Source organism: Geotrypetes seraphini, chromosome 1, assembly GCF_902459505.1.
Source record: "Geotrypetes seraphini chromosome 1, aGeoSer1.1, whole genome shotgun sequence".
In the NCBI taxonomy this organism is placed as follows: Eukaryota; Metazoa; Chordata; class Amphibia; order Gymnophiona; family Dermophiidae; genus Geotrypetes; species Geotrypetes seraphini.
In genome coordinates, this window is record NC_047084.1 from 23,329,148 (window position 1) to 23,355,103 (window position 25,956).

At 41.1% G+C, this 25,956-nt stretch overlaps 1 protein-coding gene across 1 annotated transcript in view; it reads right to left on the reverse strand.

Annotated features, from left to right (window-relative positions):
* Positions 1-25,956, reverse strand: part of ZNF366 (zinc finger protein 366) — a 276,041-nt gene that overhangs the window by 54,953 nt on the left and 195,132 nt on the right. Inside the window, exon 4 of the mRNA XM_033929137.1 lies at positions 23,117-23,201. The gene's annotated coding sequence lies outside the window, so the exon portion shown is untranslated. The remainder of the gene's footprint in view (positions 1-23,116; positions 23,202-25,956) is intronic.

Sequence of the window (25,956 nt, forward strand, 5' to 3'; positions counted from 1 at the left end):
CCCATCCCTCGTGCAGCAGAACCCTTGCTCAGCTTCTATCCCTCCCTTCCGTGCAGCTGCAACAGAACCCTTGAGAAGCATCCCCTCCCCCGGCTGCACAGCCAAACCCCCGCTGACCATCTCATCCTTCCATCTCTCCCTCCTATCTGAACCCTGCTGACCACGAGACCTACTTACCTCCTTCCACAGAGCAGCGTCGGCAGCACTCTAAACAGGTTGCTTTGCGGCCTTCTCTCGTCGCGGCCTTCTGTGTGCCTTGCTGATGACATCATCAGTGATGTGGCAGAGGGAATGCCCCAGCAGGAGAAGACCACAAAGCAGCCTATTTAGAGTGCTGCCGACGCTGCTTTATGGAGTGAGGTAGTAGGTCTCGTGGTCGGTGGGGTTCAGACAGAAAGGAGATATGGAAGAGTCAGCAGAGGTTCGGCTGCGCATCAGGGGCAGAGGCGGGGGGGGGGGAAGCGCTGTTGCTAGCAAATCCAGGGACTAGGGCTTATTTTTGGGGTAGGCCTTATATTAAGATCTACCCCGAAAATCTTACTAGGGCTTATTTTCGTGGAAATTCGTGGAAATGGTACACCATGGCTGATGATAAAGAAGCCTAATATGGCTTCATAAAAGGGATGGGGGGTTAGGTTCCTAAGTATGTCTGAAGGTAGGGGGCAAATATAAGCACCTAACTTGCGGAAGGTTTCTAAATTTAGGAGCTCAGCTTTTTAAAAATATTAGGGTCTGTTTCCTGAGGTACATATGTTGCCTTCATAAAATAGGTGCCTCTTAGGATGTCACACATAGATGTCCTTTTGTAAGATTCCTCTCGACAAGAGGAATTACCGTATTTTCACGCATATAACGCGCGCATCCTCCCCTCCGCTCGCGTCACCCCCCCCTCCCCCACGATCATTTGCAAATGTTCAAAGCTTTCTGGTCTCGCTCTCTCCGAGATTCTCAGATTCAGAATCTCGGAGAGAGCGAGACCAGAAGGCTTTGAGCATGCGCAAATGCTCAAAGCCCAGCCCAGCCCAGCACAGGGAAGAGGGAGGATCTCTCTCGCACCGCCCAGCCCAGCCCAGCCCAGGCGAGGGAGGATCTTTGGGCACTGGCACTGGCACGTCCTGTGCATTGGTGCTGGTGCCGGTGCTCAATCGGGTAAGCGATGTCTTTGCGGTGCTGGGGGGGATGTAGGATAGCGGGGGAGGGGGGTGACGCGAGTGGGGGGGAGGATGCCGGTTCGCAGGCCAGAAGAGGGAGTAAGCGGGGGTGGCGGGAGGAAGTTATAGCAGCATGCGCAGTATACGCGTGTCCGTGCTATATTGATTTTTTTTTACAGCAATGCTTTGTTCCCGCGCGCTATACACGTATGCGTGTTATACATGTATGCGCGTTATATGCGTGAAAATACGGTAGATAGAAGTGACAATGGAATTAACTACAGTACTCATCTTTTTGAACCTAGGTTCAAGGTAAGTTTCCTTGATATACATTCAAAGTTTGCATCAAAGGAACGGAGAGTGAAGTGATTTATCCAAGATTACAAAGAAGGCCAGTAGGGAAAACCCAAAATTTTAACTCTGGCTTCTCCTGTTCTTTTCTGTTGTACCAAGCACTAGGCCACTCCTCTACTCTTCTTAAGCTAAGAAAGTTGATTTTGTACTGGATACATTTATTTCTTTATCTGTTTTATTTATTTATTTAAAAATATTTATTGAGCACCTTCCCATTCCAACATGGATGGTCCTTGTTTTTTGTTATAAAGGATAATTTGAGTCCATGAAAGTCACATTGAATGAACTGAATAGATGGATAATGATATATGTCTTATGGCCTGATTTACTTTTCCCACCAGAAATGCTGAATGCGAAAAAAAGCTTTAGTGAATCAGACCCTAAATTAGTTTTAATAAGTGACTTTTGTGTTCTCTGTTCCCACGTGCATGCCAATCCAGCTATTTAAGTACATATGCTGTTATCTAATTACATGGCTGACACTTGCATATAATTATATGATCTGTCTCAAAGTTCTGTTCAGCCTCTGGTGGTCTTTAATTTGGATTCATCAAATAAGTATTTATAATCCCCTTTTCCAGAATGTAATACTGAATATCTTTATATACATAAGCAAAAATAGTTCTAATTTCTAATGCCCTCTCTCCTTAGATAAATCTATTTAGACAATCAAACAACTCAAAAAGTAATCATGTCTTTCTAAAATAAAATGAAGGAGATGATTCCAAGCTAACAATAGGTTTCTGCCTTTTGGAAAAAGAGAAATGGTCATTTAAAAACAGAAACTGTAAAGAGCAATCTCGTAGCATGCAGGTTACATCTTATTTATTTATTTGGATTTTTATCTAAAACCAGAAATGATTTTAAGGGTGATGATGCGGAGGAACTGAAATAAATCTCAGTGAATCTGGAAGATGTATTGAGCCAAATCGACAAGTTAAAAAGTGATATACATCCCAGGATACTAAAAGAACTCAAACATGAAATTGCTGACCTGTTAGTGATCTGTAACCTGTCACTGAAATCGTCTGTAGTACCTGAAGATTGGAGGGTGGCCAATGTTACGCCGATTTTTTAAAAGGGCTCCAGGGGAAATTACAGACTTGTAAGCCTCACTTCATTGCCGGACAAAATGGTAGAAACAATTATAAAAATAAAATTGTGGAACACGTGGACAAACATGATTTAATGAGACAGAGTCAGCATGGGTTCAGCCGAGGGAGATCTTGCCTCACAAATTTGCTTGATTTCTTTGAAGGTGTGAATAAACATGTGGATAAAGGTGAGCCGGTTGATATAGTGTATCTAGATTTTCAGAAAGCTTTTGATAAAGTTCCTCACGAAAAGCTCCTGAGAAAATTAAAGACTCATGGAATAGGTGGCAAAGTTTAGTTGTGGATAAGGAATTGGTTATCGGATAGAAAACAGAGGGTAGGGTTAAATGGTCATTTTTCTCAATGGAAAAGAGTAAACAGTGGAGTGCCGCAGGGGTCTGTACTGGGACCGGTGCTATTTAACTTATTTATAAATGATCTGGAAATTGGAACGACGAGTGAGGTGATTAAATTTGCAGATGACACTAAACTGTTCAAAGTTGTTAAAACGTAAGCGGATTGTGAAAAATTTCAGGCGGACCATAGGAAATTAGAAGACTGGGCGTCCAAGTGGCAGATAAAATTTAATGTGGACAAATGCAAAGTGATGCACATTGGGAAGAATAACCTGAAGCAAGTTACCGGATGCTAGGGTCTACCTTGGGGGGGGGGGGGAGTGATAACGCCCAAGAAAAGGATCTGGGTGTCATTGCACAGAATACGATGAAACCTGGCCAATGTGCGGCGGCGGCCAAAAAAGCAAATATGATGCTGGGAATTATTAAAAAAAGGGATGGTTAACAAAATTAAGAATGTCACAATGCCCCTGTATCATGGTGCGACCTCATTTGGAGTATATTCAACTTCTCCACCCACTTGATCCCGGAAATAATGATGAAATTATAGCCATCAACACCAAATTGGATATAATAAAAAACTGGCTCTGCAACAATAAACTCTCACTAAATATACAAAAAACACAAACAATGCTATTTACATGGAAAAAAGACATTATACCAATATCCCCTTTTTTGCTTGAAAATAACCCAATTGAATCTGTTTCATCCATAAAAATTTTAGGAGTTACTATTGATACGAATCTATCTTTTCATGATCACATAAGTCAAACGGTCAAATCCTGTTTTTATAAATTACGTTTGATAAGATCTATCTCATCCTTCTTAGAACCAAAATCTGTTAATATCCTTGTTCGTTCTATGATTATTTCCAAATTAGACTACTGTAATTCTTTATTATATAATATTTCCCAAAAAGAAAATAAAAGACTCCAAATAATCCAAAATACTGCCATAAAACTTATACATAAAGCAAAAAAATACGACCACGTAACACCCCTTCTTATTAAGTCACACTGGCTACCTATTAATCATCGAATAACGTTTAAAATAGCATTTCTAGTCTTTAAGGTCCTACTATATAATACCCCTCAATTTATATCTAGAATGATTATTCCATATCATTCAAATCGATCTCTTCGATCGTCACAACAAGAGTTATTATTGGTCCCTTCCTTAAAAATTGTGGGAACAAGGAGAAACGATATGTTCTCAGTTTTAGCTCCCCAACTCTGGAACACTCTGCCTCTTTTTATTAGAAAGGATAGAGATCTTGTCTCTTTTAAAAAACTTTTAAAAACTTTCTTATTCAATGATGCCTTTATCGATTAATTAATCTCTCCTTTTATTTTTTATTTTTCCTTTTTTTCTCTTTTCTTCCCCTCCCTTTGTTTTTTCCCCTAATATATGTTTTTTTCCTCCATCAAGAGAAAAATTTGTAACTTTTTCCCCCCTTTCCCTCTTTTCATGTTTGTTTTTAACATTATATATAGAGATCTTTTCTGTTTTATGTAATTATTTAACAAATATTTATTTAGCTGTTATTAATGTATTACTAATATGACTATATGTTCTCTTATAATCTGTTTTTAATTGTACATCGCTTAGAATGTTTTAAATAGGCGATTCATCAAAAATAAAGTGAACTTGAACTATTGCATTTAATTCTGGTCTCCTTATCTCAAGAAAGATATAGTGGTGCTAGAAAAGGTTCAAAGAAGAGCGACCATGATGGTAACGGGAATGGAATCCCTCTCGTATGAAGAAAGACTAAAATGGTTTGGGCTTTTCAGCTTGGAAAAGAGACAGTTGAGAGAAGATATGATTGAAATCTAAAAAATCCTGAGTGGAGTAGAACGAGTACAAATGGATTGATTTTTCACTCCGTCAGAAATTACAAAGACTAGGGGACACTAGATGAAGTTACAGGGAAATACTCTTAAAACCAATAGGAGGAAATTTTTTTTCACTAAGAGAATAGTTAAGCTCCGGATTGCGTTGCCAGAGGATGTGGTTAGAACAGATAGTGAAGCTGGTTTTAAATTAAAAATGATTGAATTTGTTCAACTTAATACGTCAGAAGATATCACCATAGAAATACTATGGGATGCATTTAAGGCTACCATGAGAGGTAATATTATCTCATATTCGGTATATATTAGAAAACAACTTAAAAAACAATTTTATAATTTGGAAAAAGAAATTAAACATTTGGAAACCAAATTAGTTGATAAGTGGGAACAAAGTACCCTACAGGCTTTATTAAAAGCAAAAGGTAAATATAATGAGATATCTTCAAAATTTGTAAGGAAAGATTTGTTTTACCAACAAACTTTGTATTATGGAAGCTCAAAGGCGGGAAGATTATTGGCAAATTATCTTAAAGCAAAGAAAAGAAGAACAAAAATTATTGCAATAAAAGATGAGAATGGAGAGACACATACTAAAATTGGAAGTATTTTAAATCAATTTCTAAATTTTTATAAAGACCTATATTCTTCTGAGCCTTATGGAGATAGGAGATGGTTTAGAATTTTTGAATCTAATTATTGGACTGAAGATTCCTGAATATATAAAAAGAAGTTTGAAAGAGCCTATATCACTAAAAGAATTAGAAACAGCGTTGAAATCTCTTAGAGTTGGATCCACTCCAGGTGGTGATGGTTTCACAGTAGAGTTTTGTAAATCATTTCAAATTACCCTATTACCTCATTTATTAAATTTACATCAGTCCCAACTTAATAAAGGTTGTATTACAGGTACTATGGCACTATGGCAGAATCATTAACAATTGTTTTGCCAAAGCCAAACAAAGATCCCACTTTGGTTTCAAACTACAGGCCTATCTCGCTAATCAATGTTGATGGAAAACGTTTAGCTAAGACATTGGCTTTATGGGATTTGTTGCTAAAAGACATTCTCTAATAATACCAGATTGGCTTTTCATATGTTAAATTTAACAAAAGCCATAAAAGATCCAGCTTTCTCTGTCTCTTTGGACGCGGAGAAAGCATTTGATCGGGTTGAGTGGACTTTCATGTATCAAGCATTAGATTGGTTTGGTATAGGTTTAGGATTTATACAAATGATTCAGACGTTGTATAGCTCCCCTTCTGCAAGATTGTATATTAATAATAATTTATCAGAGCCTTTTAATTTGCAGAGGGGGGTTAGACAAGGCTGTCCATTATCTCCTTTGCTTTTTGATATTGTATTAGAACCCTTGTTATTAGCCATTCAACAAGCAAAGGGGATACAGGATATTCCTCGTACAGATTGGGAATATATAGTTTCTGTGTATGCAGATGATATACTGCTTTATTTGAGAAATCCAGAAACTACCATTCCATGCTTGCTAGAGTTGATAAGATAAATTTGGAAAATTTTCAGGGTATAAGATAAAATTGGAGTAAGTCAGAAATTATTCCACTTAATGTGTATTGTACTATAAAGGCTTTTTTGATTCATTCTCATTTGTATGGAAGGAAGATGGACTAAAATATTTAGGTATTAGGATAAAAAAATACACTGGAAGACACAATGAAAGAGAATGAAAAAATTTTATTAAAAAAAGTAACAAAAATGTGCGAGCAATGGGAATCCTTTACATCTTTCTTGGTGGGGGAGAGTCCAAACTATTAAAATGATGATATTGCCTGTGGTTTGTTATCAAATGAGTATGATACCAGTTTTTTTTCAAGGGTCCTTTTATAAAAAGTTAAATGGTATTCTTACAAAATTTGTTTGGCTGGGTAAAATGCCTAGAATTGCTTTAGTATCTTTACAAAAACCAATTGTGGAGGGTGGGGTAAATTTTCCAAACTTTTATGTGTATCATCAAGCCTATATTTTACGCCAGGGTATATATTGGGTCCTCCCAGAGCTCATGGAAAATACCCCAGATTGGTTGTATTTGGAATGGCGACTCATGTTTCCTTTACATTTATCTCATGTTATATCAGTGTAAAGATGTCTAGAATATATAAAGAGAACAGAATATTGATGGATACATGGAAAACATTGCGTTATATCAGTAATCTAACACCTAACCCAATACATAAATCAACAAATCAATCTATATGGCTAAACTCCAAAATTCAAATTGGCGGATTTAAAATCGTATGGAAGCATTGGATTATTGCAGGTATACAGACTTTAGATGATGTTATTTTAAATGGTAAACTGCTTGATTTTTCACAGTTGCAACATAAATATGGTCTTAACAAATCACAAAGTTTTAAATGGTTGCAGCTGAAGCAGGCTATTCAGGAGGGGTTCCCTGAATGGAAAAATCTTAATAATCAGTACAGTCTGGAATTCTTATGCTTTCAGGCGGATTTCTTGGGACACCAGGCTGCACAGTGATATAAATTAATAAATGGATATATGAATAAAAAACCGAAGAATGGTCTTAGAAACATTTGGAGCATTGAGATTAAGCATCAGATTTCTGCATCTCAATGGCCACGAATTTGGTCTTGGAGAATGAGATGTACAGTGTCTGCATCTATGAGACAAACTTACGGTAGTTCTTTTTGTTACATAGATCATTTTGGACCCCAGTTAGATTACAAAAGTTGGATAGCTCTAAATCTAATAGATGCTGGCATTGTAATCTGGAAGTAGGGACTCGATCATTTAATATTCTATTGTCCCTGCATCATGGTCTTTTGGAAATCAATTTGGTCTCAAATTAATTATTTATTAGAGAACCTTGTAGCTCTATCATATGATACAATTTTATTCGGTACCTCAATGAGAATAAAAAGTCAAATTTCATCAAGTAATAATAAACTTTTGTTGATAATGACAGGAGTCGCCATTCAACATATCACCAGGAATTGGAAAGATTACACTAGACTTAATTACACCTCCTGATGGAATTCGTTGTGCCATATATACAAAATGGAAAGAACAATTGCAATACAAAAAGGGAATTATAATAATTTTTAAAAGATTTGGGGGCCATTGATAATTTATTGTAACGATTAGATGCCATTTTACACTGAAAGTACATTTATAATTATGGGGAGGGGTGGTGGTATATAATTATATTAAGGGTTTAATCAATATTATAAATGTAATGTTTATATGTTTGTTTTTGATTGCAATGTTTGTGGGAGGGGTGGGTGGTGGAGGGAATAGATTTGTGTATTTGAGATGATGATGGAAGTTCAAGTGATGTGTACAAGTTCAAATGATGTAATATTGTGTACTTGATGTGAGATGAAAAATGAATAAAGAATTTGGAAAAAAAGAAAGGTTTGGACAAGTTCCTGGAGGAAAAGTCCATAGTCTGTTATTGAGAAAGACATGGGGGAAGCCACTGCTTGCCCTGTATTGGTAGAATGGAATATTGCTACATCTTGGGTTTTGGCCAGGTACTAGTGAACTGGATTGCCACCATGAGTATGGGCTACTGGGCTTGATGGACCATTAGTCTGACCCAGTAAGGCTATTCTTATGTTCTTATCTCGTTCTCTCGGGAGTAGAGGTCTGCACGGGAACGGGGATCGCGGGGATCCCGCGGGGATCCCGCGGGTTCCCCCCCTGGCCCACGGGACTCCCACGGGGATGCCCCCTGGCCCACGGGACTCCCACGGGGATGCCCCCCTGACCCACGGGACTCTCACGGGGACGCCCCCTAGCCCACGGGACTCCCAGGGGATGAAAACAGCCTACCTAAATTCTGGCGATGCAGGCGTGCAGCTTACAAGTCCGGCGTCGCGGCGGGAAATAGCCATGCTGAGCAGTGAGCTCAGCATGTACACAGATGAAAGCCTTGCTTGCTGATTGGTCCGGCGGCACGGCGGGGCGGGGCCGCCGGACCAATCAGCAAGCAAGGCTTTCATCTGTGTACGTGCTGAGCTCACTGCTCAGCATGGCTATTTCCCGCCGCGACGCCGGACTTGTAAGCTGCATGCCTGCATCGCCAGAATTTAGGTAGGCTGTTTTCATCCCCGTGGGAGTCTCTCTCGTGCGCTATGGCTCTAAGTCAGGGGTGCCCAACACGTCGATCGCGATCAACCGGTAGTTCAGGAAGGCAACGTGAGTCGAAAACAGAGCCCATCCCGGGCTCCGTGATAGACTCGTGTTGCCGTCCCGATCTACCGGGCCTATCAGCCTTCCTCTCCCCGACGTCAAAGACGCCGATGCGGGCATTAGGCTGTTTTTGTCATTTCGGGTGGGGGGTGGCAGAGGCAGCAGCAGCAGCAGCCTGAAAAAGAAATCATCCTGGCCAGGGTCAGTGTCATGCTCCGGAGCTTCTACAGCCTTCCTATCTCCCTTCTACCTGCTTCCGGCCACACCCCCTGCTCCGCGGCTCTCTTCGGCAACTCAGCAGCAGCGATTGACACAAGCTTCTGACGTCGGGGCCTACCCTCTGCGAGTCCCGCTTGTTTCAACTTCCTTTTTCCACAAAGGCGGGACTCGTAGAGGGAAGGCCTCGATGTCGGCAGCTTGTCTTGATCACCGCTGCTGACGAGTTGCTGAAGAGAGCCGCGGAGCAGGGTGGTGTTGCCAGGTGCGGGTAGAAGGGAGAGGGCCAGATGCAGGACTTGTGGGTGAGGGAGGAGAAGAGAGAGAGAAAGAGAGAGGGGAGGGAAACAAAAGGAAATATTTCATACTGGGCTGGGCCGGAGTGGAGGGAGGGTGGAAAGATTCTGGCTACTGGGTGCAGTAACAAAGGAAAAGGGGGGAAAGCTGAAAATGGAGATAGTGACACAAAGAAGAGAAAGAGTAAGCAGGATCTACTGAATAAGGATAGAGATACAGAGGGGACATGAAGAGGAGGTGAAATAGAGAAATAGAAGTAATGCTGAAAAAGTGGGGGGGGGGAGATAAAGACATTGAAAGGGCAAATGGTGAACATGGGGTAAAGACAAGGACAGAGACAAATGAAGATTCTGAAAAAGTGGTGAGATAGGGATATAGGTGAGATGGACACAAAGAAGGGTGATGCTGGAAAATAGGTGGAATGGTAATTCTGATAAACACAGAAGGGAAATGCTGGATCAAGGAGAGATGGGGCTCAGCCTGGATGGAATGAGGAGAAATGCCTTGTTGGCCCGGAACTTCCTCTCCTACGTCAGAATTGACGTCAGGGAGCGGAATGCTGGTCAGAGCGACGCTTCTGCAGGGAAAGCTTGGGACAGCGGTGGCTTGGGGGCTATTCCCCGATGGCGGTGGCAGCAAACCGAGTGGCTTGGGGGAGGGCACGGAGAAAGAAAGAAAGGGGGCAGACAGGGAGACAGAAAGAAGGGGGAACAGGGAGACAGAAAGAAAAAGTTGGGGGAGAGAATGAGGTCTGGAGGAGAGGAAACATACAGGAGGCTGAAAGAAAGGAAGAAAAATTGGATGCACAGTCAGAAGAAGAAAGTGCAACCAGAGACTCATGAAATCACCAAACAGCAAAGGTAGGAAAAATGATTTTATTTTCAATTTAGTGATCAAAATGTGTCTGTTTTCAGAATTTATATCTGCTGTCTATATTTTGCACTATGGCTCTCTTTTACTAAACCGCAATATCATTTTTTAGCGCAGGGAGCCTATGAGCATTGAGAGCAGCGCGAGGCATTCAGCGTAACTCCCTGTGCTAAAACCTACTATTGTGGTTTAGTAAAAAGGGAGGGGGTGTATTTGTCTATTTTTGTATTTTGTTACCGAGGTGACATTGCATAGAGTCATCTGCCTTGGGAAATGTATCTGGCAGATATCTTTGTTTTGTGTTCAAAAGAAAAGGAAATGCATTTCTGGTTTTATTTCTACAGTGTTGAAGTACTTGTTGGCCCTTGCTGTGACTGGTGGGGATCCCCAAGCACCGCCAGCAGAGGTCTTCCTCTAGAGATGGTCAGAACTCCCCTCCACCAAGCGCAGCAGTCGCTGGCAGCATCCATGAGCCACTGAGGTGCCAGCATCTGTGACTCAGGGACGCTACTGCTGCCTGCAAAGCTTGGCAAAAGGGACCCCAGGCCAACTGCAAAGGAAGTCCTCAGCTGACAGTTTGTGGGTTCTCATCAGCTGAGTATTTATATTTTATATTTACACTAGTCTTTAAGCCCGTTACATTAACGGGTGCTAGAATATATGTATGTCTGTCTTTCTTTCTGTCTCACTCCCTGCCCTTGTGTCTTTCTTCTTTTATTTCTGTCTCCCTCCCTCCTATTATTTGTCTTTCTTTCTATTTATCTATCTTTCTGCCCCCTATGCAGCATTTATCTCCCCTTATCCACCTTCCTGTACAGTAGCCATATCAGCATTCCCTCCCCCTCCATTTCCTTGTGCATCAGCATTTCCCCCCTCCCTACTTCCCTGTGCAACATTTTCCTCCCTCGGGCTAGAATATATGTGTGTGTCTGTCTTTATTTCTTTCTCTCTCTGTCTCCTTAGCCACTTTTTCCTGTCCATTCTCCCTTCTTTTTACCTCCCCTGTGTCCACGACCACCCTTTCACTGCTCCCTTTATCCAGCAACAGCCCTTCCCCCTTTGTTTTACCTCCCCCCTGTCCATCAGTACCTCTTCCTTCTCCCCCTGTCCAACAATAGGCATCCCTTCCTTTTTCCCCCTGTCCATCATCACCTCTTCCTGCTCCCTCTGTCCAGCAGTAGGCCTCCCTTTATTTTTTCCCCCTGTCCATCAGCATCTCTTCCTGCTCCCCCTGTCCAGCAGTAGGCATCCCTTAATTTTTTTCCCCCTGTCCATCAGCACCTCTTCCTGCTCCCCCTGTCCAGCATTAGGCCTCCCTTCATTTTTCCCCCCTGTCCACCACCACCTCTTCATTGCTCCCCTTATCCAGCAGCAGCCCTTCTCCCTTTGTTTTATCTCCCCCCTGTCCATCAGCACCTCTTCTTGCTCCCCCTGTCCAGCAGTAGGCCTCCCTTCATTCCCCCCCCCTGTCCATCAGCAGGTCTCCCTTAATTTCCCCCGCTGTCCATCTGCACCTCTTCCTGCTCCCCTTGTGCAGAGTTTTTTAATTAATCGGATAGAGTCATTGCGCCCCCCCCCCCGCTCCCCTTCACTTGTAAGTCGGCGATTCAAGAAGCCTGTGCAGCAGTCTTCACACGCTGCTTCGGGTCCTTCTACTGCGCTTATTTGCTCTGCCGCGTCTCTGATGACATCATCAGAGACGCGGCAGAGCAAATCAGGGCAGTAGAAGAGCCTGAAGCAGCGTGTGAAGACTGCTGCACAGGCTTCTTGAATCGCCGGGTAGGTATTCAGGTCAGCGGCAAGGGAAGGGGTGTGAGCGGCAAAGAACTTCTCTGGTCTGTTGCGGAGGGCGGCCCGGCTCGATTTATTGATTCGTTGGGGGGGGGGGAATGCGCTTTGTTGGGGGGAAGGGTAGGCAGACGCGGGGACCGTCCAGTTCAAGAGAGGAGCCGGGGGTGAGGAAGGCCGCCGCAGCTATGGAAAATTTTTTTTTTATTTGAAAGCCGCCGCCGGGGCCGCGCATGCGCAATTGTTTTTTCCGCTCACAGAACACGTTTTTTTTAGTGCGCATGCGCGGCTAGCGTTTTATTATATAGGATTAGAGGTTCTGGTAGAAACCCATTTACAAAGTATGTATTCTTCCCAATTAATATTTCCAAATTAATAAAGTCTCTTTGCTTATTTGTAAATGGGTCTCTACCAGTAGCATAATTAAATTCAGTAGCATAATTAAATAAAATAACTATTTCTGAAGTTTATAGGGAAGGATGGTGACGGAGGGGATTCCTCGCGGGGACGGGTGGGGACGGAGGGGATTCCTCGCGGGGACGGGTGGGGACGGAGGGGATTCCTCGCGGGGACGGGTGGGGACGGAGGGATTCCTCACGGGGATGGGTGGGGACGGGTGGGATTTTGGCGGGGACGGGTGGGATTTCTGTCCCCATGCTACTCTCTACTCGGGAGCTCAGAACAGGTTACAGTTGACATTCAAAGTTAAATACAGGACAGGTTACAATTGACATTCATAGTAAAATACAGGACAAAATTTACAGGCATTTGTAGAGAGACAGGTGAGAAGCAGGGGAAGCATTAGAAGGGAGGAGGAGGGTTGAGAGAGAGGGAGCGGGAGATTAAGGAAAGGGGGCTGTCCATTAGGACTGTTCAGTTGAAGAGATGGGTCTTCAGTCTTTTCCGGAAGGTCATCAGCGAGTCCTGAAGCAAGGAAGCATGAAAGATGATAGATCAAGAGACCTGGTTGATCATAACTTGTTACAATGTAATATAAAATTCTTACCTGGTTATCACAGCCATAATCATAGTCATCTTTCTTTAATATAACATTTATCAAATTATTATCTGACTGGGGTTGTTTAGTTGATTGCTCAGCATGGCTGTGGATGCTCGGGCATTGGGCCCAGCCTTCTTCCATTAAGCTGGGACTTGTGATGTACCATAGAGATTGCCTTCTTGTCTTGTGAGAGGATGGGCCTTCTCTCTTCATTCGGGAGAAACCTTCCAGGATTGCTAAATTTCAGGGCTTCTTTGATTAAGTGGTGAAGACTGGTTTATTTGTTTTAATTTTTCAGATCTTTTTGGGTTGATACTAAGATTTTGAAGTTTTCCCTAATGTTTTTGGGTTAATATTGTTTTCCCTAATGTTTTTGGGTTCCTTCTTTTTATATATATCTGTCATTTAAGTAAATATTTTTCTTATCTGCAATAGTTAAATTGTGAGCCCATTTGGGACAGAGAGGGAAGTTCAAAGTACCTAATTAGATTATAACTCGATTTAATTGTTTGTAAATCGCTTTGAAGTCTGTGTGGCGATTTAGCGGTATATAAACTCTGCATTAAATTAATGAAAAATAATAAAATAAAGAAGAAAAAATGGAGGGGAGAGACATGAGTGGAGGTCTAGGTTACAATGTTTTTAGAAATGAACATCCAACTCAGAATAAGGATCTCCATGTTGGTGCTTTACTGGTAGCGCTGGTATTTTAGAACAGGTTTGATTTTGCCAAGCTTTTGATGGATTATGCCTTCAGGGTTTATGATTGCCTGTCACGCTAAAATGGACTAGCTTGTTTTGCATCTCATTTTACCAGCACTTTAATCTCCGCTCCTGACGAAGATACCGAAACAGGGCTCTGTCGAGTGGCGATACAAATCTTGATGGGATTTAGCTAAGTACTTCTCTTTAACGGTTGTACAGACTTTTTACTATTAACACATTGCACTTTAATGGTTCCTATATAGATTTTTGATAAACTTCAGATGAACTCTTGATGAATTTTTGATGAATTTTGATATTGGGAGATTAAAACGTTTTTAATTCTTTTTTTCACAGGTCTGGTTTAATTTTATGCCTATGGTTTATGGATTTTTGCACTAATAAATTAAAAAATTATTAGACATAATGATGCATGGGGCAGGGTCTTACTTAGACCTTGTGTCTGGTGCTTGTCATCTATGAGATCTTGCCCGGGGTTCAATCTTGCCCTTATTAGTGAGCTTTACCCATACTGATGTCCTATTATTGTTGTAGATACCTTTTTTAGTATCTATTTAAGTCTTCTAGTCTGGCATACTCTCACCAGGTGATAAAAAGTTTCTTGCCAATTGAATTTTGTATACCATCAAGAATTACATGGGAATGAACATCAAACAATTGAAAGAAACTGTGGAAAACAGGGAAGCATGTTGAGAACTGGCCTAAGGAGTATCCAAGGGTCAGACATGGCTGAATGGAAAGTAATGTACCATCTTTTTGTGGCTTTGGCATTTCAAAGCTTACATTCAAAGTGGTGGGCACTGGAGATTTAAGTGACTTGCCCAGGGTCACAAGGAGCAGCACTGGCAGCAGCTCTACCAGTGAGCTACACATTCCAGGTGTGGTAGAGGAGTAGCCTAGTGGTTAGAATAGCAGGATGAGAACCAGAAGATGCCAATTGAAAATATGTATATTTTAACTGAGCCCTCCAGGGACAGAAAAATACCTATTGTACCTAAATGAACATCACTTCAATAGCCTTCAGGTTTCCAGGTTGTTTATACATTCAGGAACGGTAGGCCTTTTCTGTCCCTGAAGGGCTCACAATTTATTTAAAAAATCACAAAGAGCTGTAATGGGATATGAATCAAAACTCCCTGGTTATAAACACCCTTCTCTAACCATTAGCTGCTCCTCTTCGCTACATGTTCAAAAGCATTGCGTACCATGAACTTCCATAATTCTTGAAGCTGTCACAGAGCCTAATATAGGGTTACCAGATGTCTGGGAAAACCTGGATATGTCCTCTTTTTAGAGGACTGTCCGGGCCCCCGGACGGACTTTCCAAAATCCAGAATTTATCGGGGTTTTGGAAAGCCCCAACGAGCTCTGGCCACATCTGGAGGCCCTCTGAGCAAATGACATCACACGCATGCTCCAGGCCCTCCAGATGTGGCTGGGGCTCATCCAGAAGAAGAGAGGAGGCTTTGTGGGGGTGGGGCTTCTGGTGGTGCAGGGCAGAGCTGGAGGCAAGACTAGGCAGGGCTGGAGGTGGAACTGGGCAGGGCTGGGGCAGAACAGGGTGGGGCTGGAGGTAGAACAGGGTGGGGACATGTGTCTGGGGTTTCCCGAAGAAAAATATGGTAACCCTAGCCTAGTATCCCTTGCCAATTTCACATTCAGGAAGGGGGACTAGAAACAAAAGGGAGATTAAGAGGGTGGCTTTCCATAAACCCTCCTGTCAAGAGCTGCTGAATTAGAGAACCTTTCTGCAGTGGAGTACCTAGCATATGTGACACCCAGGGCCCATTAATTTTGACATCTCTATGAAAAACATGATTTTTAGTAATAATCCACATATTACAAAAGAGTGTACCTAGGAAAAGGCAGCATCTTAAACACTGCAGTGCGCATTAGAACACCAACACACGCATTGTAAAACTAAACAAGCCAGATCCTGCATAGTCAATTAATCCTGTACAGTCAATGCTAACAGAAAACCATGCCCTTTTCATACACACAGAATACAGATACACCCTCACCCAATATAGAATAATCACAAACTAAAAATAGAAATATGTAGACAAAAATTAAACTGAACCGCCAAGAAACCAGACTCTGAATACAGTGCAACACCACAGAAACAGTGTCACATGTCCCCTAATACTATGCAAAATGTAAAGACAGTAGATGCAAATTTGAAAAAACTGATACATAACAATCACCACTTTACAAATTAACAAATAGAAATAAAACAAATAATGAGAAATAAGAAAATACCATTTTATTGGACTAATCCATTTTTCAGTTAGCTTTCAGAGGCCAGATCTTTCTTGAGGACAGTACAGTATACTGTTATGGTATCCTGTCCTGACCTGAGGAATGGGGTTTAGTCCAAAAAAAGATTGCCTTGTTTCCATTTCCTGTTTATAAACTTTTATCAATATAGTTACAATACTACTTGATTCTATGTAAAGCAACAAAAAAATCTTTCTACTTTTTGTCATTTGTGTTTAATCATCTTCTCTTCGCTCTCTCCTTTCTATCCAGCATTTATCCTCTCTTCCAAGCAACATCTGCCCTCTCTTTTTGCCCCTTCCATACAAGTTTCAAGTTTATTCGAAATTTGATGAATCGCTTATACATAATTTACTAAGTGAATTACAATGAAATCCAAAGTAAAACATACAGCATACAATTTAAAAATTTAGCTAAAAAGAGGGATTGGGTGAACAGACAGACAGACAAGACTGAATACGAAAGGAATAAAAGGGTAAAGTTACAAGTTTTGTCTTTTTTTTTATTTTAAAAAGAAAAGAGTTATAGAGGGAAAAAACATATGGAGGGGTATCCGTTTCTTTTTTTCTTTCTTTTCTTTTTGAATTTTTGATAGAGGGTCATCTGTGCGATATATATTCCATTCAGAGGTTAAAAGCATCTTTGAACAAAAAAGTTTTTAAATTATTTTTAAAACGGCTAATGTCTTTTTCATCTTTTATATATTGGGGTAGGGAGTTCCAGGCCTTGGGAGCCACTATTGAAAACATATCATGACGTCTAGTGCCAATAACTTTTAAGGAAGGGACTGCAAGTAGTCCATGGGCCGTAGAATGAAGCGAGCGGGATGTGTTATACGGAATAAGCATCCTATTTATAAATTGAGGTTCGCTCGTAGTTAAGGTTTTAAATACTAACAGTAGAATTTTAAAAGTAACGCGGTGGTTAATGGGAAGCCAATGAGAATCAACCAAGAAAGGAGTTACATGATCATATTTTTTACCGTTATGGATAAGTTTAACGGCGATGTTTTGAATTATCTGTAACCGTTTCTTTTCTTTCTGAGTAATGTTTAATAGTAACGAATTACAATAGTCCAGCTTGGCAATGACAAGTGAGTGTATAAGAATATTCAGGGATTTTGGTTCCAGAAACTTGGAAATAGATCAAATCATACGTAATCGAGAAAAACAAGATTTAATAATATTACTTATGTGGTCATGATAGGAAAAATTTTCGTCGATGATAAAACCCCAAGTATTTTTAATGATGATACTAATTCGATATGAGTGTTGTTAATAATGAAGGGGGTGTTCAATGTTATCTCTTGTTTCCATGGAAAGAGTAAGGCCTTTGTTTTTTTTAATATTTAGTGATAGTCTGTTAGAATTAAGCCAATTTTTGATTATTTCTAGTTTTTTGTTAATCTGATGAATCTCCTCCGAATTTTCTGGATTTAAAGGATGTGACAGTTGAATATCATCTGCGTAAGTATAAATGATAAAGCCTATAGATTGGCATAGACTTAGTAAAGGTGAAAGAAAAATGTTGAACAGTAGCGGAGATAGTATAGAACCTTGGGGAATGCCACCCTCTGCCCTTTCCATCTACTGTCCACCCTCTCTCTCTCTCTCTTCCATATGGCATATTTCCTCTTTCTATGGCCCTTCAATAATCTGTATATTCTGTGCCCCTTCTCTCCTTTGTACATGATTCATTTCAGCTCCACCCGCTCTCCATTTTTCTGTCTCCACCCCTCCCCTATGCTCTGACATCTTTCTCTTCTTTCCTTCCTTCCTTCCCACTCCACCCCATGGTCTGGCATCTCTATCTCCTTCCCTCCCCCCATGCCCTGACATCTCTCTCCCTCCATGCTCTGGCGCCTCCTCTCCATCTTTTTCTTCTGGTCTGGCATTTGTGTCCTTAGTTTCCCTTCTTTCCCCCCCCCCCATGCCCTGGTATCTCTCTCCTCTCCTTGCATCTCCCCCCTCCATTATCTGGCATCTCCTTTTTTCTGTTCTCTCCCTCCTTCCTTCCTTCCTTCATTTCCCCTGGTCTGGTATCTCCTTTCCTTTCCCTCCCTCTCATGGCTTGGCATCTCTGAGGGGAGATATGATTGAAGTCTACAAAATCCTGAGTAGAGTAGAACGGGTACAAGTGGATCGATTTTTCACTCCGTCAAAAATTACAAAGTCTAGGGGACACTCAATGAAATTGCAGGGAAATAATTTTAAAACCAATAGGAGGAAATATTTTTTTACTCAGAGAATAATTAAGCTCTGGAACACGTTGCCAGAGGTTGTGGTAAAAGCGGATAGTAAAGCTGGTTTTAACAAAGTCCATAGTCTGTTATTGAGAAAGACATGGGGGAAGCCACTGTTTGCCCTGGATCAGTGGCATGGAATGCTGCTACTCTATGGTTTTTGGCCAGGTGCTATTGATGGACAATTGGTCTAACCCAGTAAGGCCATTCTTATGTTCTTATGTTAAATTGACCCATTACATCATCCAGTATTATAGAGATTTGTTTTGAGTTTCTCTGATTCATAAGAATTGAATACCATTTCTGGTACCGGTAGCTCACCCACATCTAGGCACCAGCTATCATTGTCCCTACAATTTAGGTACTTCCACTTATGCAAACCTTAGAGCTAGTGTAAGTTCATGTGCCTAAGTATGACAAAAATGTGTGCAACTTCAAGCATTATGTAAGTTATGTGTGTAAATAGGAACCCTGCCTATGTCATAGAAACATGATGGCAGATAAAGGCCAAATGGCCCATCTAGTCTGCCCATCCACAGTAACCATTATCTTTCTCCAAGAGTTTCCACGTGCCTATCACAGGCCCTCTTAAATTCAGACACAGTCTCTGTCTCCACCACCTCTTCCGGAAGGTTCCATGCATCTACTACCCTTTCTGTTAAAAAGTATTTCCTTAGATTACTCCGGAGCTTTTCACCTCTTAACTTCATCCTATGCTCTCTCATTCCAGAGCTTCCTTTCAAATCAAAGAGACTCGACTCATGCACATTTACATTATGTAAGTATTTAAATGTCTCTATCATATCTCCCATTCTCCCGCCTTTCCTCCAAAGTATACAGATTGAGATCTTTAAGTCTGTCCCCATACTCCTTATGATGAAGACCACGCATCATTTTAGTAACCTTCCACTGGATAGAGGCCATCCTTTTTATATCTTTTAAAGGTGCAGCCTCCAGAATTGTACACAATATTCTAAACTAGAATTTTAGCCCGTTACATTAACGGGTGCTAGGATATATGTCTGTCTGTCTTTATTTCTGTCTCTCTCACCCTCCCGCTGTCTGTCTTTCTTTCTGTCTGTCTCTGTCCCTGGCCCCCTTTGTCTGTCTGTCTTTCTGTGTATCTCCCTGCCCCTGTGTCTTTCTTTTCTTTCTGTCTCCCTTCCTCCCGCTGTCTGTCTGTCTTTCTATCTATTTGTCTCTCTCCCTGCCTTCTATGCAGCAGCATTTCTCTCCCACCACTTCCCTGTGCAGCAGCCAAAGCAGCATTCCTTCCCCCTCCATTTCCCTCTCCCCACACCACTTCCCTGTGCAGCAGCAGTAGCGTTTCCTCTACCCCCCTTTCCTTTCCCGCAGTCTGTCTGGCTCCCTTGGTCCCTTACCGCCCCCCCCCTTCCCTTCCCTTTCCGCGGTCCCGACTATGAACCTGGAGATTCCAGCAGCGTGTGCAGCAGTCTTCACACGCTGCTTCGGGTCCTTCTACTGCCCTGATTTACTCTGGCACGTCCCTGATGACATCATCAGAGATGCGGCAGAGCAAATTAGGGCCTGAAGCAGCGTGTGAAGACTGCTGCACACGCTGCTGGAATCGCCAGGTTCGTAGTCGGGACCGCGGGAAGGGAAGGGGGGGGGGCGGGCGGCAAAGAACTCGGGTCCCAGGCGGCGGGGTCAGCGCAAGAGCCGGGGCGGAAAGTTTCTGGGCTCCTCGGGTCTGTCGCGGAGGCCAGGCCAGCTCCGTTTCTCGGTTCGTCCCAGGGAGGGGGGGGGGCAGGAGGCGCTCTTTGTGCCCCAGCTCTTCGGAGGGTGCGTGTGAGTAGCCGGGAGGCCTAGGAGGTGACAGGGGCTGCAGCGGCCGTCTCCGAGTGACACCAACTCTCGCTTCTCCTTTTCTGTCACTCCCGGACCGCTGCCCCCCGCCCTCTGATCAAGTTTCAAGTTTATTAAATTTTGATTTTACGCAATATCCAATATTTCAATGCGTATTACATAATTGTAAAAGCCAGGGATGACAAATACAAATACAAATAAGACTATCATATGACTAATCATTATGTTCTATTAATACAAACTGAAACAAGTAGGTAAAAGGGAGAAATACAATTTATACAATTTATAAAATTAATTTAAAAAAAGAATAAAAAAAAAACAAAAAAAAAACATTTAAGGTTTGTACATAAGGATAGGGTCAATTTAGAAAAAAGAAAAAAAATTATGAAGAAAATTAATTGATAGAAAGAGCTTCAGTTATTTTAAAATGATTCATGGAAAGAGGTAATGTTAGGAATAATTAATCTGTTTAAAAGTAGATAGTTTTAATATGAAGAATAAATAAAGATCCAGATTAGTATTAATGATCTTTTGAATGAAGGGAAAAAAGAGGATTAAGATTAAAATTAAAAAGCACTTATAGTTTCCATGTTGATGTCCTACTCATTTGATTCTTTAAAGAATAGGTACTGTGTTTATTACAATTATTTATCTATGTATTGAATGCATCTTTATAAAGAATGCTTTTCAAACCGCGTTTAAATTTGACCAGTGATGGTTCGTTACGTAGATAAATTGGTAAATTGTTCCACAGTTGGGGTGCTTGTACTGAAAATATGGTTGCTCTTCTTGTCCCAATTATTTTTAAAGAAGGGATGGTTAATAAGTTTTGTTGCATCGATCTCAGCGTCCTTAGTGAAGAGTAAGGGATTAGTAGTCTGTCCAGAAATAACGGCTCGTGTGATTGTTGGATTTTAAATGTTAATAATACGATTTTAAACGTTATTCTGTGTATAATAGGTAACCAGTGTGCATCTTGTAGGAAAGGTGTAACATGATCATATTTTTTTTAATTTGTTATAATTTTTATTGCTGTATTTTGTATTATTTGTAGTCTTCTTATTTCTTTATAAGTTATGCCACAGTATAAAGAATTACAATAATCCAACCTAGAAATAATTAGGGAGTGACTAAGAATGTTAAGTGCTTCTGGTTTAAGAACCTTTGTTAATGATCTGATAAGTCGCAATTTATTGAAACAGCTTTTGACAACTGTGCTGATTTGATTATGATAGCTAAATTCTTGATCCAAGGTTACTCCCAATATTTTTGTTGTATTTACTTGCTGAAGGGGAATATCGTTTAATAATATCTGAGATGAAAATTGTTCTTTTAGATCTTTTTTCCAGGGGAAAAACATCACTGAAGATTTTGTTGGATTCAGCGCTAACGTATTCTCCTTAAGCCATTGGCTTATTTGTATTAACTTGTTATTTATGGATATTAGCTCATTTGAATCTAATGGATTTAAAGGATGAAGCAATTGTATATCATCTGCATATGCAAATGTGGAAAATCCAATGGATTGACTGAGAGTCAGTAAAGGTGCCAAAAAAATATTAAATAGTTGCGGTGAAAGAATTGAGCCTTGTGGAATTCCAAATGAATTGGTGAAATTATTAGATGTTGAATTATTAAACACACTACTTTTGCTGAGCGATCTTGGAAATATGATTTAAACCAACTTAGCACCTGTCCTGAGATGCCAATTGAAGAAAGTCTATTAATGAGTAAATGATGATCTATAGTATCAAAAGCTGCAGATAAATCAAGTGAAATCAGAATTATTGATTTATGGTGATCTAAATGGTATTGTATGTTAGTTGTGAGTCCTATCATTGTGTGTTCAGTTGAGTGATTTGCTCTAAATCCAGTTTGATTTGGGTGTAGTATATGTGTTTTTTCTATGAAGTTAGTTATCTGATTAAATATCTGCTTTTTCTATTAGTTTAGTGAGGAATGGTAAATTGGCTATTGGGCGATAATTTGATATTTCTGAAGTTGTTTCTTTAGGATTTTTTATCTTTGGTCGAATAATAGCTTCTTTCCATTCTTTAGGAATGTGCCCTGTAGTTAAACTAGATTCTATCATGCATCGGATAAAAGGGCCAAAAAAAGAGAAATGTCATTTTAATATAAAAGGGGAAATAGTATGAATATCTGTTCCTTTTGCGTTAATTTTTCCTAGAAGAGATTTAAGATCTTCAATGGAGGGTATTATGAAATTGGTGCATTTGGAAGTAGGTATTGTTTGTATTTGTATTTCTTCTTGGTTAAGATTTGTATTTGGATTAATGATGACTATGATACACTTTTATTTTCCCCCTTTGTGGCTGTCTCTAAATGTCCCGCTGCTGAACGCGCCTGTCGCGTCTCTTGCGCACCTTCGGATACGTAGTATGCGCGCATGCGCACTCGTGCCGCCACATCCCGACAGATCAGGGATCAGGGAACACGCGGCGCGAGTGCGCATGCGCGCTTAGCGTTTTATTATTATAGATGAGATCTCACCAAAGTCTTATACAGATGCATTAATATCTCCTTTTTCCTACTGGCCATACCTCTCCCTATGCAACCTAGCATCCTTCTAGCTTTTACCGTCACCTTTTCAACCTGTTTGGCCACCTTATCACATACAATCACACCCAAGTCCCACTCTTCTGTCATGCACATAAGTTCTTCACCCCCTAAACTGTACCGTTCCCTCGGGTTTTTGCAGCCCAAATGCATGACCTTGCATTTCTTAGCATTAAATTTTAGCTGCCAAATTTCAGACCATTCTTCAAGCTTTGACAGGTCTTTCTTTATGTTTTTCACACCATCCGGCGTGTCTACTGTAGTGCAGATTTTGGTATCATCCGCAAAGAGGCAAATCTTACCTGTACTTTTCAGGATAGTCACATTTTTCTTTACATGCCTTTTCTTCCTTTCTTCTCTTTTTCTTTCTCCTGTAGCCTTTCACCCCTATGTACACACAGAGAAGCAGCTCTATATTTTTCTGTACATTAGTAACAAGCATATGTATAGTAACAAGCATATGTACAGTATAGTGTATCTTTCTTTTAAGCATTGCACCTCTGTAATAATATGCCTATTCCTATAAGATATGCACTTATGCAACCACTCTTGGCTATTATTGTCATTAATTTTACTGCCTACTGCACCTCTTGAGGCCTGTACCTAGGACCTCTCGCATCCATAAGACTAGCCAAAAACACACTTTTAAACACCAAAGATTACAGTAACCAATGCAGATGATACAAAATTGGACAGACTTTTTTTTTAGATATATCAGCTACAATCAACTGTGCTGTCCAGTGAAATAGCCAGAAACAATTTTTTTTTTTTTTTGGGTGGGGGAGGTGAATTCAGTTTGTAACATTGGTGGGTACTAAACACTCCATTTCCTCTTCCTTTCCTTTCCCTGATCCCTCACCAACATTAAAAATTAAACATAATTTTAGCTGGTGTGGATCCTCCAGCCCCACCACTTCAAGAAATGTGGAGCCTGCCCTGAACCAGAAAAATGTGGCAGTCAGCAGCAGCAGCAATGATACTGGCATTGTGAGCATGCTCATTGTGCCAACATCAGCAGTTGTTGGGTGGGCCTGAGATAAAATTAGGGTAGGCTGAGGGCTGCTGTGTTACCTGGCAAGGAGGAAAAATCTGCAAGCATGCACCCCTGTGGTCACCACTCGACGTAAGTCAGCATCGGGGGGGGGGGTCCTCTTTCCTGATTCAAAAGACCTGAGTTCCGTGGAACGTGGCCCGTAGACGCGTGCCTGAGAGGGCGTGGCTAAAAGGGCAGGACATGGCCTTTTGAGCCCCTTGGAGCCATTAGGAGTAAAGAGTCAGAACGAGGAAATAATGGGAAAAAGGAAGGCAAGGGTCATCTCAACAGTTCCATGTGTAGGACCAATGGATCGTCACCTTTACCCTACTTCGGCAATATCTTTGGAAGGTAAGACTGTTCTGCAATCTCAATCTGCCTCACTCTCCTCTGGTGAACCTTCACCTCCACCTCAACCTGCCTTAAGTCTACAGGAGAAAACTGATTCTACTCCCGAAGTTGGAGAAGAATCAGGCTCTCCTAAATTGAGTGATTTCAATTCAGCTTTAACATTAGGGAAATCTATTAAAGTGTTAACTCCTATTCAAATGCCATCAGGATATGCTATTACCTTAGATGTTGGTGATAAAATTATTACTCTGCAAAACATTTGGACAGTGGTAAATAGAACTGAGAATTCACTACAGGGCATGGTCGTAAAGCTTTGCTAATATTCAACTGAAATTACTAATAAGGTGACTGAGCAAGAAGGTCAATTGGAATTGATGGAGAAAAGAGTAGATAAAGTAGAAACATCTGTTTCTGTGATTCAATCATGTGTAACATCTAATATGAAAGATAACTCTTTAATACATTTGCAGTTGGAAAAAATGGAAAATGCTACGAGATCTAGGAACCTTTGCTTTTTGAATTTTCCTGTATCTCACTATTTGTCTCCATTGGAGCTTCTGAAGATGTATATAAAGGATATTCTTCATTACACTCAGGCAGAGGTATTTTTGCCAAATAATTTGTATTACTTATCCAGAAACTCCAAGGTTGTATCTGAAGAAGGAGGAATAGATCGGATTGTATCTCCAGCTAGTCTAAATCAGTGGCGTACCTAGGGTATGTGGCACCCGGGGCCCCTCATCTTTTGACACCCCCCCCATATAAAAAAATATTTTTTGTAATGGCCATGAAATGGAATAAATGGTCAGAATAGAAACAGGTAGTGAAAATTTTCTTTTATTGAACCTCATATATGTAACCATTATTCCAAACATAACATGACATAACATAAATTATGTCTGAATTGTCATGACATCAGAAGTACATATGGAGTAGTTGCAGGTGATGCTTGGTACAGTTCTGATTGTGTTAGTTCAGTTTTATGTGTTTTTTAAATAGAAGGGTTTTTATTTCTTTTTTGAAGGTTTTGTAGTCTGTGGTCGAGGTCAATAGGTTGTAGATTTGGGGGTCGAGTGTTGCAGCTCGAATGGCTAGGAGGTTGTCGAACAGTTTTTTTCTTTTGACGTTTTTGGTTGGAGGGTGTGTGAATGATGCAGGAGTTCTCCTATGTCTGGTTGAGGTGGATTGAATTATTTAGCTGAAGAAATTAGTTACCCCCATTCCACACATTAATTCTCTTCCATTTTTGTTCCCATTATAAAAAACACTGATAAGTTCCCAGAAAAAAATACATTAAAATAAGAAGTGAAAACAAAGGCCCCTACAGATGAGAACATAACATAAGAATAGCCTAACTGGGTCAGACCAATGGTCCATCATGCCCAGTAGCCCATTCTCATGGTAGCCAATCCAGGTCACCCAAAGTTAGCAACATTCCATGCTACCGATCCAGGGCAAGCAGACACTTCCCCCATGTCTTAATGCCACACAAGCAGCGATGTTACAAACATATTCTGAAGGTCAATGCTAAGGTTAACAAAGTTTCCTTTCTTGGACCAGGAGATACTGACAAACCACTGGAAGAGATCCCAAAACAACTACCCAGGAACAACATCCAAAGACCCACTCAGTGTGTGAACCAGTTGAGTGGAGTGGACTAACTGGAGGGTGGAAATGGGCCCGGAGTTTGCTCAGCAGAATTTCCCAGACCACCTCTTCCTCTCAACACAATGACACGCTGCCGCCACCACCACTAGG